Source organism: Anas platyrhynchos, chromosome 11 (assembly GCF_047663525.1).
Source record: "Anas platyrhynchos isolate ZD024472 breed Pekin duck chromosome 11, IASCAAS_PekinDuck_T2T, whole genome shotgun sequence".
NCBI classification, from domain to species: domain Eukaryota; kingdom Metazoa; phylum Chordata; class Aves; order Anseriformes; family Anatidae; genus Anas; species Anas platyrhynchos.
The window spans coordinates 8,948,706-8,964,983 of NC_092597.1; the positions used below are offsets into that span (position 1 = coordinate 8,948,706).

The window sequence follows — 16,278 nt, forward strand, 5'->3', positions numbered from 1 at the left end:
CTGTGGACTGAAGCTATTCCATATATGTTCTGTATGCCCATAATTAAAAAATGCTGCCGGGAAACTCTGATCCTTTTACATATATAAATATGACTTCACATGCTTACAGTTGCTGTACTTAGGAAATTATTCAGTTCAATTTTCACTTGGACAATGGTATTGTTCAATAGAACTATATTAGAAAAAAAAACAAAAAACAGTATTTTTCAATAGAACTATATTAGAAAGTTCCTTATTCCAGGGCTTTATACTAATTATACAATTCAATTTTCAAAAAGCAGATAAGTTTAAGCAGGAAAAAAGTGTAAGTTCAACTTCTTCAAAACAGTTTTAGTATCATGCTAATAGTGTTTCTCAGTAGACTTTCATTATGGAATACTTAATAGACTCCCATCAGCTAAGTAAGCCAAGATGAATTGTGACTGATCCGAGACTGGGAACTGGAATTTTTAATGAGCAGAACAGAACATGAGCCTGCCATGATTTTGTCAGATTCTGCAGTCATTTGATTTCCCCAAGGCCAAATGACATTAACTTCATGCTCACTTTTCAGTCAACCTGACTATAGACCATGAGAAATCATGCAGAGCTACAGAACCCAAGTGCAGGATAACCTGCCAACTGTTCTAGGAGCAGGTATAAATAGGATTCTTATTTCCATGGGAACCATGGTCCTCCTGTGCAACTCTGAGGAGACTGAGCGTGTAGGTAGACACTCATCTCCGAAGGGGCACTATGCCTCCAATGAAAGAAATGTACGGGGGCATATAGTGAGCCTGTGTGCAAGGCTGGTCTTCTAGCAGTGTATATGGAAGCAGTTAGAGTATGTCCAACAATCAGAACTACCAAGCTGTAACTGAATTAGGGCCCTCTTGTGCCATTCTTCATCCTGAGTGGCATCTCAATTTTAAGAAAATTGCAATGTCTTTCTCTGAGCAAAGCTGGCATAGCCTGACACTAATTATTAACCAAATCTGTTATAAAAAAAAAAAAAAATCTACCCTATTCCCTAAAGCCTTTGAACAAATGAAAACTACAAAACCATAACCTGCTATTTACAGCATGGAGAAGGCCTTGGACAGAAGCTTCAGTTCTTTATTAGGGCATAAGCAGAACTGCTACGTTTTATGATCAGGATGTTAGACCTGAATGTTGAGTAAGCACATGTGAATATAATCAAATATGTATGTATGCCTCTTGTGTTACCCATGCTTAGCAGGTCAAGCATAACCCAAAATGCCTGTTTTTATGGGATTTTTGCGGGTGTAGATGGCTAATTGGTGCTGTTTTAACTGGATACCTGTAAGTCTAAGAGATGAACAATATCCTCAGCTTACCCCTGCCCCCAAGGAAAATCCAAGGAAAATGTTTGGAGGCAAAAAATCTTTCAAACATACCCAAGAAATCGAGATGTGGTAGTCCTCAGCTATAGTTCCAGTGTCCTGAGGTTTCACTTGAGGTTGGATGGTTATTTTTAAACTAATAAGATGGCCTGATTCACCCATTTGAAAATACATCATAAAGAATGCTTTCAAGTAAGGAAGTGTCTGGATGCAGAAATTATGAATCTTTAGCAGTTCTGGTTTTTTAGTTTGTTTTTTTACTACAAGACTTTAGATTGGAAATAAGACTGAGGTTTAGCATTTGTGTATAGAACTCCAATCTGAGCACTGGCAGCCTAAATCAGCAGTTCAGTTGGTCTTATGAATTCTACTTTGCCTCTTCACTGAATGCTGGCCAGCCCCTCAGAAAGCTTCCTACATATTTTAATAAAAATCTTTTAAAAAAACAAGTATCTAGTTAAGCCACATAAATGCAACCTTGTAGAATGCAACCACAAATGCTATTGATACTATTAAAAAAAAATCAGGCAATCTCAGAAAAAAAGACTGAAAATAGTCAGTCATTTAGAAAATAAACTTAAATAACTAGATAGAATATGCAAATATATCTTAAGTATTTTGTCAGTACTATTGAGAATCAGAACACTTCCTGTATGCTTAAAGCTAAACTGGATGCAGATTTCCAGTTGATTCTGGTTCTTGTTAAATGCCCTGAACCATCCTTTTTATTTTTGGACCTTCCAAGAGAATTTTCTTCCCAACCCATAATAGGAATGAGAGGGCTAAGACAAAACAAACATGACTTAAATGAGCATTTTTGCTACTTATTTTAAGATATTTCTACCCTTATATACTTAATTTCTAGAGACTGGTCTAATAAAGAGTTGCTTTTAATTCTACCAGCATCTTATATTTGCAACTTGCTATTAAGTTTCTTATCTTTTTTTTTCGTCTAAAACAAAATCCAGTAAATTTCCAATAAGAAAATACATTTCAAAGCACTGCTGTTTACAGCAAGCAGAAGCCTCCTAGGCTTTAGGAATATTTTCTTGCGTCCTGTGAAATTCCACTCAAAATTCTCCTGTTTTAATTTGACTGTTTCTTTTTAAAAAGGCATTCCTGGAAAATATTGTCAGTGTAAAAATATATATATCCTACAAAATCAACACTAGCTTTTAGTTTCATAGTTTTCCGTTGTTTTTTTCTTAGCCTCTTCTGTCAAGACTGTTTCCCATTCCCCTGCTAGGCAGGTGCTGGGGCTCACTCAAGTCTGAAGCAAAGTACCCTACACCCTCCACATACACTAGCCAGAAACTCACCAAGCACATCTCTTCCTGAAGAGAAGAGCTGACCTCTGCTCCCAAGTGCCTTATCTCACACAATATCCACCCCTCTTTCTGGCACTGACAGCCTCTTCTAGCTGTCAGCCAATGCAGTTTGGGAACTTGACTGCTGAGGCTGGGTGCCAGCGTGGAGAGCGCTTGGGGTTCAGGCAGCAAAGGCCAGGTGTTCAGTTGTACACCTTCCCTGGCCTTCTGCAAGGACAAAAAAAAAAAAAAAGGCAAGTCACAAATTAAAAAAAAAAAATAAAAAGGATTGTAAAATCAGCAATAGGTTAAGATCCAAATTCCCAATTTTCATTTTAGCCTTAACTTGTCACCCACACAGTGTGCATATGCTCAAACAAAGTCTTTAATTTTGTGATGATGCTAACTTCAACCACCTGCCTTCTGCTTTGTGCGAAGCACAGCTGGGATAGGCCAGGAGAAAAAACAGCTAAAGGCAACTAAAAATTTGGTGCTACTAGTGTTTCAGAGCTCCAATTTATCATCTATATATTATTTTGACATGCTTACCCTAGTAGAAACAGAAAACAGCGAGAGACATTTGCAGAGGAAGCACAGACAAAATGATTTTTAAAGAAAAAGTGTGGAGGGGGATGAGCAGCATCTGAAAGTAGATGACATTAAAATAGGAAATATGACTGGCCAGTTATTCTCAAGAGCAGTTGCTAGGGTCTTTGTGTGGAGCTAATGCAAAAAATAAATAACACACAGCCCATTTCTTTTAATTCACTGGCTAGGCTCAACTATGGTGGAGGTGAACCTCAGATAGTCACAAAAGGTGTAATTTGAGGGGGGAGGAACACTGAACAGGAAAACAAGGAAGAAAATTACATACCCATTATTTCTTGTCATCGTGCTTATCTTATTCATGTCTCTCTACTATCAGCTGTTAAATTAATGTTCAGAGATAACAAATGAATATTTATATATATTGTTTCAGCTGCAAACAGATTCTGGCTGAAGCTGCAGCAGCTGCAGTTTATTAGGTATCTCAGCAGTCTGAGACTTCCAAAGTGCACATCCTTCTGCCCACAGGCAGCAACGTTAAAAAAGGAGGAAGCAGTCCTGCGTTACTATCTTGCTAAAAACAAAAATAAGTTTATCTGCCAGTAAATTGCATTTTGAGTAGAATACGAAATGAGTATGCATATCCTGGAGCAATAAGTAGCAGATATTGACCAGTCATCTAAAGCATGCCACCTCCTCACCCCAAAACCCAGGAGAAAGAGTAGGTAATTTGCAACAGAATGTGTCTTTTTGCTCCTATTAAAATAAACGTGATCCTCCAGTACAATTGAAGTGTTTCGTAGCCTCACATGAAAGTGAAATCTTTACCATTAGTTTTCTATAGGTCAGAAATCCCTGCAAAACACTGACCCTTTCATGCTATTCACCAAATGCTATAAGTAGTTTCAGACATGAATTTATTATTTTTAAGTATTGTACATTCTGAACTGTGTTCTTGCTTCCCTCTTCATGCTATATAGTATTTGCTCTCTTCGGTTTAATCTAATAAGCATTTAAAATGAGTTAATTACCTTGTAAATTGCTTTTTAGAAGTTCTCTATAATTAGAATCTACCTACAGAAATTAAAAGAACAAAGTCAGTGTTAAAGTCAGTGTAAAATCCTATGGCATTGCAAAAATATGATATAGACTTATATTCTGGAATGTATATTCCAATGAAATGTAGTTCTCATAATTAAGATTAACTATTTTTTTGCTGAGGCAATAAAAATATGCTTTAACAAATTTAATTATCATTTATTGTTGCTGTTGCTTAATCGTTCTTCGGGGTTTGAGTCCACAGCTCAACAAAGATGAATACTGAGCCTATAGCGTCAAATCAGTGTAGTTGCTTGAGTAAAGACTCTAAGATCAGAATCAGTTTTGTAGTGTTATGACTGCTATACAAAAACAAACAAAAAATAAAACATCATTGTCAGATATTAGAAGCTGGTAGAAGACCAGAAGCGAGGAGTTCTTAATCAAAAGAAAGGTGATAAGCTTCCAAAACTACAGCAAGGAGATTGTACACACTCTTTGCCCTGCTCCAAGAACCCCACTTTTACAAAATGATAAAGTATTCCTTGTTTTAGCTGTACAGAAAGGCTCCAGTGAGGCTTCAACTTAAATTGATTTCAAAATAGATATACATTTTAGTATCTTCCTGTGATTATCATAAGGCACAAACAGGTAGCTTTAGTCATTCCAAAATGTATTGCTAAGTATAGTCTGTGAGAGTACATAAGAGTATAACCATACTCCAAAGAGTATAAAAGGATTTATTATATGGCCATTTATTCAACACACTTAGGTGCTTAAGTCTATTTTGAAAATAAAATGCAGGAAATCCTTTAAGGAGTTTACTGGATTCATACTAGTTTCCAGGTGGAAATACAGTCAAGAACAGATCCTGCTGAGTACTATTTGCAGTATAAATACAGAACAGATTTTACAGATTTTTAAATCACACAGAGTTCTTCCTACTGATGAAACCTCTAAAAATCTTGCTGAAAGCCATTAGCACCCTCCCCATCCAATTAGCGTAAGAGGATTAGATTCCATTTTTCTCCTGTTAGCACAATATTGTCTCTTTCAAACGCAAATACTTGAGCTGCTGGCAGATTTAGTAAATAAAAAAAATCCACTGAAATAATACAGAAGTAGACTATTGTGTTAATCCTTTTCAAGATAAAATATTCTGCCTTTGTTAAGCAGAATCAGCAAGGTTAAATTGTAAGACATTCTACAAATTTTAGATTTAATGAGAATAGTAAATAATGGAGATAATCAGATTTTGTTAGCAGCGAATTATGTCATGAGATTTTACATTTGCAAGCTTTGAAAAAATATCTGTAGCCTGCAGCTGGTTATGTTCCAGGCACACTGCTCCATAGCAGATGATCACTTCATTTGAAAAGCAAGATTAGATTTTTTCCTCTGTCTAAGGCATATATTGCACATCAGTAAAATTCTCTTCAATTTGTAAAACTGGTTAGAAGATAAATACTCTGTCAATCACTTTAGTAGATACTTGAGATAGCTTGAAACCTTTATACCACCAGCTTTCCCATCAAATGCCAGCAGAAAAATTGTCTATGAAGGTTTCATGAAAATAAGAGCTTTCCTCTTAAATACGGATTTTGAATCTAAAATTATTTAGAGGCTCTGAGTAATACTGCCATATAGCTCAGTAGGTTCTCACAGTTACTGAAAACAGAGCACCAACCATAATGATGTATCTCTAGAATTAGAGATAATCAGTGGCCTGACACACACAATCCTGTGCTAGATGTTATACGAGCACATGAAGGAGGTGGTCTTTAACCTAAGACCATAGCTTAAATGGATAGAGACAAAGGAATTATTCTTACCTTCTGTTGTCAGCTCCAAGACTTCAATATCTGTACTTGAATTTATTTCCACTAAGGCACAGCAGGTCCAGCAACCCCCTTTAAGGATGGGATATTAAATACCACACTCATAGTTTCAGGCAGGCCCAAGCAGTAGCATGTGCGCTGGACCTCAGTGTGTCTGGCAGAAGTAAGTCTCGTATCTGTGTGAACTGCACAGTTTATGCAGATGCCTGTTCTGTCCTTTGCAGAGCAATGTACTTAGTCATTTCACTTTGAGAATGGGAGAAGTTCACCAATTAAGACCCACAGCCTTAGAGCATGGAGCTGCCTGTCCAATTCCACAAACGCACACCTACTGCTCTCTCAATATCCAGGCTGAAGTACACGAGGTCCTTTTGTAGCTTGATTCCCAAATAAGCATCATAGCCACAACACATTCTATTAGATTACAAGCAATTAACAGGGAAATACATAATTAAATGTAACTTCTGAATGTGAAGACCTGATCTCAAACCTTGTTGGAGCCTGACACTCAGTGAACAAGACCTACCTTGAAAAGTCTGTTAGGCAAAGCAGAATAAACTTCTACTTTTCTTTTACAGTGGAAGTCTCACTTCTTTGTAAGACTAATTTAAAATTTCTTTAAAAATGAAGAATTAGATGGCAATCCTGTCTGTCCCCCTGGAAAATGACATACTAAGAAAAAAGCACCTTTAAAATGATAACGAAAAATTGAGTTCCAAATTCCTGTAAACATGGAGACTGTTCTGAGGAACAGTCATTAGATATAATGCTGCCTTAGATATTACGTCCTTATCTCCTGTAAGTATCTGCTGTTGGCTGCTGGGGAGACAGGATGCTGGGCCTGATCTTTCTTCTAAGCCGGCACAGCTGCTCTTACATTACCAAAGTCAAACTCTGCCTTCGAGTAGTTGTAACATTCACAAGTTATTGCTAGGACTATTAAAAAAGAATATTGATCAAAACAAATGTATATAAATAATTGATAGACTATTGAATTCAAGTTAGAATGCTTCAGTTTTCCGAACTTTTAGGTCAAGATTGGTTCTTTTCATCTGTACTACATAGAATCTGATCTCTAATCTGCAGAGAGCCATAATTTAAATGAAATGACTTTGTCCAGAGAAGACAGGTAATTATCACTTGAAACATTAATTAAAATTCAAAAATGTTGAATACAAAAACCATCAATCCTATTATTAGGACACACCAGACAAAGTCACTGTACAAAATCGCTTCATGTATCAGCAGGTCAAATTAGTTTTGGGGGGGAAACTAGTAATCGGAGACAAAATGATTAACCTGCGGCACTTCTGAGCAAGAAAAGTGCTCCACAGAATTCTTGCATCTCTGAAGAGATATAATACTGTTTACAGCCAAGCTGCTGAAAGCAATCTTTCTGAAATGCAAATGTTTTACTTTTCAAAGCAGATAAGTGTTTTCTACAACATCATAATACCTTATGAGAACCAGATTGAATGGTGTAACACCTCAATTGCAAAGTACTGGGAAATTTGGTTATCAAGCATTAAGGCACTACAAAAGTTAACGTCACCTATAGCAATTCTTTGCTATAGCTCAGAAAAGCACTAGACAGATGAGATCTTTATACTGATTCAGGATTTCATGTTGTCTTTCATAAACAGTGTTTCCTTAGCATGCCTTCTCTCCAATAAACATTCTACCAAGGAAAAATAAATAAAACTAAAATGCTTCTCAGAGAGAAGTCCTGCATCTACTGCCACAGTTACAGGCAAACCATCTTTTTCTTATAAACGGTAACTAAATAACTTTAAAACAATCAGTCTGAATTCTTTATTAAAAACAAACCTTTCAACAATTTCATGGCTGTGCCCTTTGCTAGCTTTCAGGAACCCAACTTCATGTCTGCATTAATCTCACCAGGGTGTAAGAGTACTTAGAAACCTTTGAAGACATTTTTTGAGAAAAGCCAAAGATTACATAGCTGCTAATGGCAAGCTAATAGGAATCTTACGTCTTAAAACACTCAACTGCATGCATGAAGACTGCAGTCTTAAAAAATAAATAAATAAATAAAATAAAATTAGGTGCTTGCATTAAATCTGTTCTAGATGTTCAGATGATTTTAGTCTCCAGTCTCCTTCACCAAGAGCCTTTCAAAAGCACTACACTTCCTTCCTAGCAATAGATGACACATGAATCTAAACAACCTCAGTGCAATTTTCTCCCTGTTCATTTTCTGAATTTGACTTCGAAAAGGGAAGCACATGTGTTTGTTCCACGCTGTAATGATACAGTACAAATTGCAGTGTCTAAAATTTAGTTTTACTACCATACTTTTAAACTTCTCCCTCCCTTCCTTCATTCCATTCCTGTTATTAGCAAATTCACTACTGAGCCATACAAGTGGCTCTATGTAAGAAGTAACAGAACTCCGAGTGTTTGATACACCATACTGGGCTGGTAATCTGTGCCATGGACTTAGATGGTTTCACATTTCACAGACTTTCATTTCCACACCTTGTTCTATCACATCTTCCTCTTCTGTGCTTCAGCTTCTTATTCCTTTAACAGTTGCCTGAAATGCTAGTTATGTTGGTATTTCAAAATAAAATTCTCCAAAATAAAAACCATCTTTTTTCACATGATTAAGCTGGGCATGCTGTTCAAACAGGCCTCAAGCCAATCATTTAACATTTGGAAACACAGGGATAATGAAATTTGTTAGCTCAAAGTAAATCAGAGCTGTTGCACATCTTGAGTATCTTGTGCCTGGTGCTTAGTGTAGAGATCAAAGCCAATCATCTATAATGTCTCTATACATTTAGGGGATGTTTTCCTATGGATAAAATTTTCTCCTGACTCACTTGGAAAATGTGTTTGCCACCGAAGATAAATGGAGTAAAGTACAAAATGTGTTTGGGGTAGGCTGACTGAGAAGAGATGGGAATTACTGAAAAGAATGTTACAACTCAGTTTCCACAAGTGCTGTGTTTATTTTTTATCATGTTACTTAGATGGATTTTCATTTAAAATATTAAATTTATCTACAGTCACTATAACTGCTACCCTTTAAGAATATTGTAACCAAAAGATTAGCAAAAATTGTTTCTCCAGTGTGTATAGCTTCTTTACAGCTTTGGGTCTGTTCAATTTAATTATTTCCAAAGCATATCCAATTTCTGCTTGGCTTTTCATACAGTTAAGAGTTTATCACGGAAAAAGATCTGTATGTTCAAAAAACAAAGTTGGCAGAGAGAAATAAGAATCACCTCAATTACTTTAAGCTGCCTTAAATGCCTTTAATTAACTATCAAGCTTCTTTCCTTTTAATGTTCCCAAGTATCTTCCAAACGTACCCTATTTTTTCTCTGCCTGCTGTCTCTGGTGATCTCGCTCAGAATGGCAGTGCTGCTTAGCCACAAAGACATGCCTTAGATGCTGCTGAAGATCAGAATTTCACTACCTAAATGAGACACATGGAAACGCTCAGAGCATGTACACCTGAACAAAATTCACACACGCATCTAAGGAAGCCATAACCAAAAATAAATAAAAATGCAATCTGAAATGTGTTCAGGATATTCAGCTAAAATTCCAGTTTAATATCTTAGCCACAGAAGCAGATTTCTATGTACACAGACCTTGATGAGGATTGATAGCATATCCATAAGCACGTACTACTACTGTGACTGTCCTCACCAGCACTGAAAGGACCGGTGAGAAAACTAACTGCCCATTTGTTTCCCAATCTAGATTTATCCAAATCCTATTTTAATAGTCATGGTGCCTGTGCGTGTATGTGCGTGATGCAATAAGCTGGAGACACCCAGGGTAGTTTAAGTGCAGCTCAAGCATAAGCTTTCTGCTGTGGCTGTTCACGCCCACGGCACAAGGAGTGCAAGCTCTGCTAAGCCACTTCTGCACCTCCTGGCTTTGGTTATCTGTAAGGCAGAGTCAGAAAATTGTCAGGAATTAATGTGCATGAATACTGAATTGATTAGTTGTCCATATATGACATTTTAATCTGTTTGTAGCCTAATTGAAAGAATAGCCCAGAATACTTTTAAGAATCAGCTGTCCTAAACAATTCATCTAAGAAGCTCATCATAAATGGTCAATACTCAAAACCAAAACAATAACAACAAAAATACACACAGAAAACCTTGTTATATTTCGTTGAATTAAATTTTAGAGGGCAAGTGCACATTGGCCAGGGGGAGTAAATTAAACTTCATAAATACAGTAGCACCTAGCTATCAGGTCACTTAACCCAGCTTGTGTAACCATTCCAGTAACAAGGAAGTTCTTACGGAGTCTTTTCCCCCATCTGTCAAGCAATGTGGAACCTGTAGGGGTTGGGGCTTTTGCTTCTGGTAAGGGCCGTGAGGATGGGCAGCACGCTGCCACACCAACGATTCCGACCCTAACTGATGCACCTGTTGGTCTCCAACTAACAGCTAATACTGCTATTAAGTTATTGTTAAAATAATATAAAACTACCTCCATAATGAAGTAGCCAGTACTTTGAGACAGTATCTAAAATATAATATCACCTAACAAAGAGGACCTATGCTTTGCCTGCAAGCTATACATTTAAAAGGAGTCCCGATTATTTTGCTTCCAAACCCTCCCTGGATATTGACGTGCATTTTTAAAAGCATTTCCAGCATCTTAAATGGGGAGGATAATGTACTGTGCCTCTGCATTAACTCAGCTTTAATATTTAGTTAGGTTGTCATTAATAATTTATTTTACTGATGCAAACATGCAAATAAAAATGCTTTTAATTTGAATGCCGTCTACAAATCAAATGAAATAGAACTTTCCTTCAGTGTTAAGAGATAAAAGCATTTTTAATATCCTGTAATTATTTCATACATTTCCATAGCAAAGACATTTCATTAGCCTCTTTTTTAAGTTCATGCAGAATATATGTATAACAATCCTTAAAAGCTTTGTTATTGCTTACAGCTAGTGAGGGTTTTAATTGAGTCTTACTGCTGTAATACGAACCAGGAGGCAACAGGGACAATCAGGACAAGAGGCACTTTACCAATCAATGTTTGGTTCTGACATTCTTCCTGGCCAATTTTAATTAGCTTTAGTCATGGTCCTTGGTGTTGCACAGGTCAAAGGGAGACAGAGGTACTTCTGAGAGTAGCCCCTTATTTTCTATTATTTATAATTCTTGTTATTTTCAAGGGCTACTTGAAAACACGTGCAAGAAGAAAAGAATTGGAAGTCTCTTATTGCAGGAGGCAGGAGAGTGGGCTTGCTTTCCTTCAGCTCGTGAACTTGCAGCTGTAAGGCTAGTTAGTACCACCTACAGAAAAATGCATGCTGATAATCAGGAACTTGTTAAATGAGAATCTTTTTATAAAAACTGTAAAGCTATTCTTTTTTCAATTTTTTGCAGTCATCTGTAAATTTCACGTAGTTCTGAGGAAATCCTCTTCTGAGGAGAGAACATTTACTGCATTTACAGGCTGCCATGGTATCACTTTAAAAGTTTATAGTCACAAATGGTGCTAAGTGCACACTGAATGCCTTCTATTTTTTTGCACATCAAAAGAATTTTTTCATGCTGACACAGCAAAGCTGAACATGCTACAGTAATCAATGCTGAACATAAGCAAGGCAGGCTTAAAATGACTGCAGCTATGCTGTTAGTAACAGGCTGTCTTTTTAGGTGGTATTTGAGAACATATCACTGACTCCAGAGAATCCATATAAAAATACACCAAGGAAAAAATCTGCCACTGCTAGTTATTTCTTTGCTAATATTTTGCATCAGACACCTACAATATTATGAGCTGAGGCTGGGAACAAAAGCGCGCAAAGTAAATTAGGTTATCTTTGAACAAGTCAGTTTAATACTATCAGACTAGCAAACTGACCTGGTAATATAGTACACTTGAAAGCTTACTTGAATTAAAATGGCCACTAGAAAAAAAGGAGAGTCTGTAACCAAAAAAAAAAAAAAAAGAATATTACCTCGTGTCTGCAAGAGACTTATGGAAATCTGGATCACTGAGAATGAAAAGTTGAAAATTAAAGCTAGTCCAAGAATTGTCCCATTGTAGAGGAGACTTTATTCATATTTAATTCAAACTGGATTTGACTGGGGACAGTGCATGTTTAAATACAGAAATAAAGCTTCTACACTGCGGGTCTCATTTGTACAGTTTTGTACTTGGCAGTATAAATGCACGAGATTAGAAAAGTACTTTATTTAGAGAATACAAGACTTTCCACCCCTTGTTTCTCAAAGTTTATATGTATTTTATTGCAGCAATGCTGGAAGACTTTTGCACATGAACACACACAGTTTCTATACCAAAACCAAGCCTGTGCATTCGCACTTAATCTTTAAATTTCCCATTCCACATCTGTCTACTATTACCTTGTGACTCAAGGAAAAAAATACAGTAATCATTCTTCCTGTGAAACAAGGAGATTCAAAATTACGACGTAAAAAGAAATTGAATATTACATAGGAACAGTTAGGAAAGAAAAGTAATTTCTACTGCTTAATTTTTAATTTTAATTTAAATCCTCTGTCCTTGGTTAAAATGAAAAAATCTAATAGCATAAAAAAAGGAAAACTGAGGGTAATCGATAGTCTTGGTCTCTGTCGCCAGGTGGTTCTGCCTGCATCCATATGAAAAAATACGTAATGTTTTCCAATTACATGCATTAGCTAGCCTTTTAAATTTTGGAGGACAGAAGCAAAAAATATTTCATAGAATGCCTGAAGAGCACACTGAACATTTTTTTTCCTAAGGTATAGTTTCACATAAACCTGAAAATTACCCCAAAATTATATACCAAAACGTGGGAGTGCTTGCTTTCTACAAATTTAAGAGTAACCTAGACTTCTACCTCCAAAGTACTAGCTGTCAGTGGTCCTCCCCAAAAAAGTGTTTGTGTGTAAAATTCTGGGGAGAGAAAGAAACAGCTGTGTGTGTTGGTTCAGCTAAGCATTTACTGCAGTCTTACTTCAACCCCTGTTGATACTAGGGAATGTTATTCCTTCGCCTTTGACTGCCACTGGATTCCTTCTAAGTCACACCTCTTTCTGTCCGATGTACTCAGATGCATAGGAGTTGTTTTGGATAGTTTGTTGAATGCCTGTAGTAAAACAGACATAGCCTATACACGTGTCCATGAAATTGAAAGACTATCCTTTTCTCACTTTTTAGATAGTGGGCAAATATTCATTGTCAATAGCTACGTAATACAAAGCTTCACCTTCAGGACAGTTCAGGATTCAGCTGAAAGAAAAACCACGTTCAATGAGCTGAAAGACTATTTTTCTGCAATATAAAAAGCCTTTAAGGGTAGAAAGTAGAATTCAAGAATGAAAATCCTTCTAGATTTAACTAGGTTAGGATATCATGTTAGACTATGTAGGACCAAATTCTAGCCATTTCAGAAATGCAAGCATATTAAGTTTATTTCAGATCAAAATTATTCTTAAGGAAATCTCCTGACGTTTTCTGTCAAGCTGATATTTTCACAGGCTTTTTGTGCATTTTATTTGTGCCTTTGTGTGTGAAGAACTATTTTTCCTCGGGTTAGAATGACAATTCATTTTTGTTCCCTTTCTGTTCTCATAGGACTGAGTCCTTTATCCTGGCATCATCTTGCTCCTTTCATTTAGAGAATTCCCTAGGATGCTGGCAATGCCTTTCATTACTCCTGATCTCTTCTCGGCGCTTCATAATCTATATCTTTTGATTATTTTGTTGTACAGACTTCATTTGGTACAGAAAATTATTCTGTGGCTGCTAATATGGGGTCTAGATGCTAGAGTATAAAAAAAATGCCTGTATCTGATTTGTTGCAAAGGAATCGAGTTACTGAGAAGGGGTGGTCTTCCCCCTTCCATTCAGGAACATAAACAGTATTCCAGCAGAAAAATTCAGATCCTTCTTTCTTAGATTTCATAGCTCTGATAAGCTTCTTTCTATTCTTACTCTTCAGCATCAGTAAGTCATGTAATTATTATTTTCTCTAATTTTCCCATTTTCCATATGCTGTTACTATAGATTTTTTTTATGATAGCTGCACTCCTTTACCACAAATCTTAACACTGAGCAGTCCTCTTTTTTCTGATGGACTCTTCTTTATCATACAACTGCCACACATACCGCTTTCAAGGTCAAGCAAGCATTGGGGCTAAATTGCTAAAGCAAAACCAATCATGCTCTATCAAGACTAAAAGGAAAGATTTATTTTTCTATTCTATTTTCCTTAAGTGCAGAACTGGCACAATCTGCAACACCGAATGTCAGATGGTGTGTAATCCCATACCAGTTAGCATAGTGCTAGCACTTCATCTCGTGTCAAACAGTTCCAGTAAGCAGAGCCCAGCAGCAGAGATCTCTGGTTCAGGGAGAACCCGCTCCCGTATCATGCACTCAGTGCATCTACGAGATGAAATTCTAAGCTAGGATCAATCGTTTTCAAAATCATTTGCTTCTCTCACAATCACTAATAAACTTTACTTGCAGGGGTTTTGTTGCTGGTGTTTTAGATGGTCTTTGACATGATCATGTGAGCATTACAAATTGCTCTATTTTCTCTGCTAAATAGATGCTCTCCTTCCTCTTCCCCAGCGGGGATCATCTGTGTGCTTTGGAGTGGGGTGGGAGTGGCTGCATCACAGCACCACTGAAAGCAGCTGCTGCAACAGGCACTGCACACACACACAGCATCTGCACAGACACAGGGAACAAAAGGCAAGAAGAGGAAAGGTCTTGTCCAAAATTTTCTCAATCTTCAGCGAGTCGTTCCATCACTTGGTGTCTCTTTTCTGTTCTTCTCTAAAGCCGTGTATAAAATAAGAAGCAAATCAGGGTCTAGATCTTAAGCCATCACCACCTTTATTCCTCCACTGCAAGTTAGAGGCTTGTATGCGGTCACTTTCTATTTACTGAAGTATTTGAGAGTACTTCACACAAATTTTTAAGTAATTTTTAATTTGTTCTTGTATTTAATTTTATACTTTCCCTGAAGTGATGAAGCTCTATGTAAATATAGCACACGTTCACTACAAGATTAGAAGTATCTAGTAGATACTTCTGTGCATTAAGAGAAAATATATTTTAAGAAGCTATGAAATTATTCAAACATTTTCTTTACCCTGTGACCAAAATGAGTAATCAATTCTTAAATGATTTTTTTAAACATTGAGCACTTCAGTAATTGTGCTTAATTTTAACTTTGACAACCATGTGAAAAATGAGACAAATGTACATAAAATATACATTTGTTTGGGATTTATAGGGAATAAAAATATATGCCTCCAAGAGGCTAAACAAAAGGTTTTCATTCTCCCACTTTTTTCTTTAAAAATCCATTTTACATTAAAGCCTCTCCCACTAAAACATTGTTACTGAAAAATGCTTTATACCAAGAAGCTCGATTTCAGATGTGAGCAGCTTGCTCTGAATTGCGTAGGCAGTCTGAGAACACTGCAGAAGCGTTAGTGTAGAAGTAACATATAAGTGCATGAATAATATCTTACTGATGTAACTGTGAAATATGTTCTTTTGGCATTTATAATTAGGGGCAGAACAGATGGTGAAAGCTTAATATGTCCATTAAAATAAATTATGCTGCCAGTGTTTTTTAGTCTATAAAAACTTTGATTGGGTTGGCTATTTCAGGTTGATTTTTTGGTTCTCCTTGAAGTAGCTCCTGTGCATATGCTGGAGGGTATCTTGTAGTGCAACTGCAGCAGGAAAAAAAGGAGCGTGAAGGTTAGCAATGGGGAATTCTGTCCAAGACTGACAACACTTTCAAAAGGGAGAAGTCCGATTTGTCTCCTCCCTCCCCAGCAATCTTTCCCTTCACCAAAGGAAAGCCTAGTTGTATTCCCCTTACTCTTACACTTTCAGTGTGTCAAAGCCTCAGTACCAACATGTGTTTCTTTGTTTCCTTATTAAATGATCAGCAAAACCAAAGGTCTGTTACATGTACTGCTGAATTGCATCTCCGAAGTACAGCGTGTAGATGTTATGATTCATGCAGGCATTAACTGTTGGTAGGAAGAACTATTGTTACTGTTGTTTGTAGCTTTTTGTCACAGACCAAAAGACAAGACAGGCATTTTATTTTTACTGCGTTCCCACGAGCAGTTAATCAGCTGGCTCAATAGCTAGGAGTGCCCCATTGCTTCCCGTCAAGCTTCTCCTCAGGACACACTCCTAGGAGTCC

At 36.8% G+C, this 16,278-nt stretch overlaps 1 protein-coding gene and 1 long non-coding RNA gene across 6 annotated transcripts in view; one reads left to right on the plus strand and one right to left on the minus strand.

The window, feature by feature from the left end:
- Window positions 1-16,278, minus strand: part of APBA2 (amyloid beta precursor protein binding family A member 2) — a 97,314-nt gene that overhangs the window by 46,436 nt on the left and 34,600 nt on the right. The window contains exon 2 of one of the 4 annotated variants that reach the window (XM_038185170.2): window positions 2,663-2,878. The exons of the other annotated variants lie outside the window; for them this stretch is intronic. The gene's annotated coding sequence lies outside the window, so the exon portion shown is untranslated. The remainder of the gene's footprint in view (window positions 1-2,662; window positions 2,879-16,278) is intronic. 4 annotated transcript variants of the gene reach the window in all.
- Window positions 1-16,278, plus strand: part of LOC110353795 (uncharacterized) — a 70,830-nt gene that overhangs the window by 12,556 nt on the left and 41,996 nt on the right. The window lies entirely within an intron of this gene.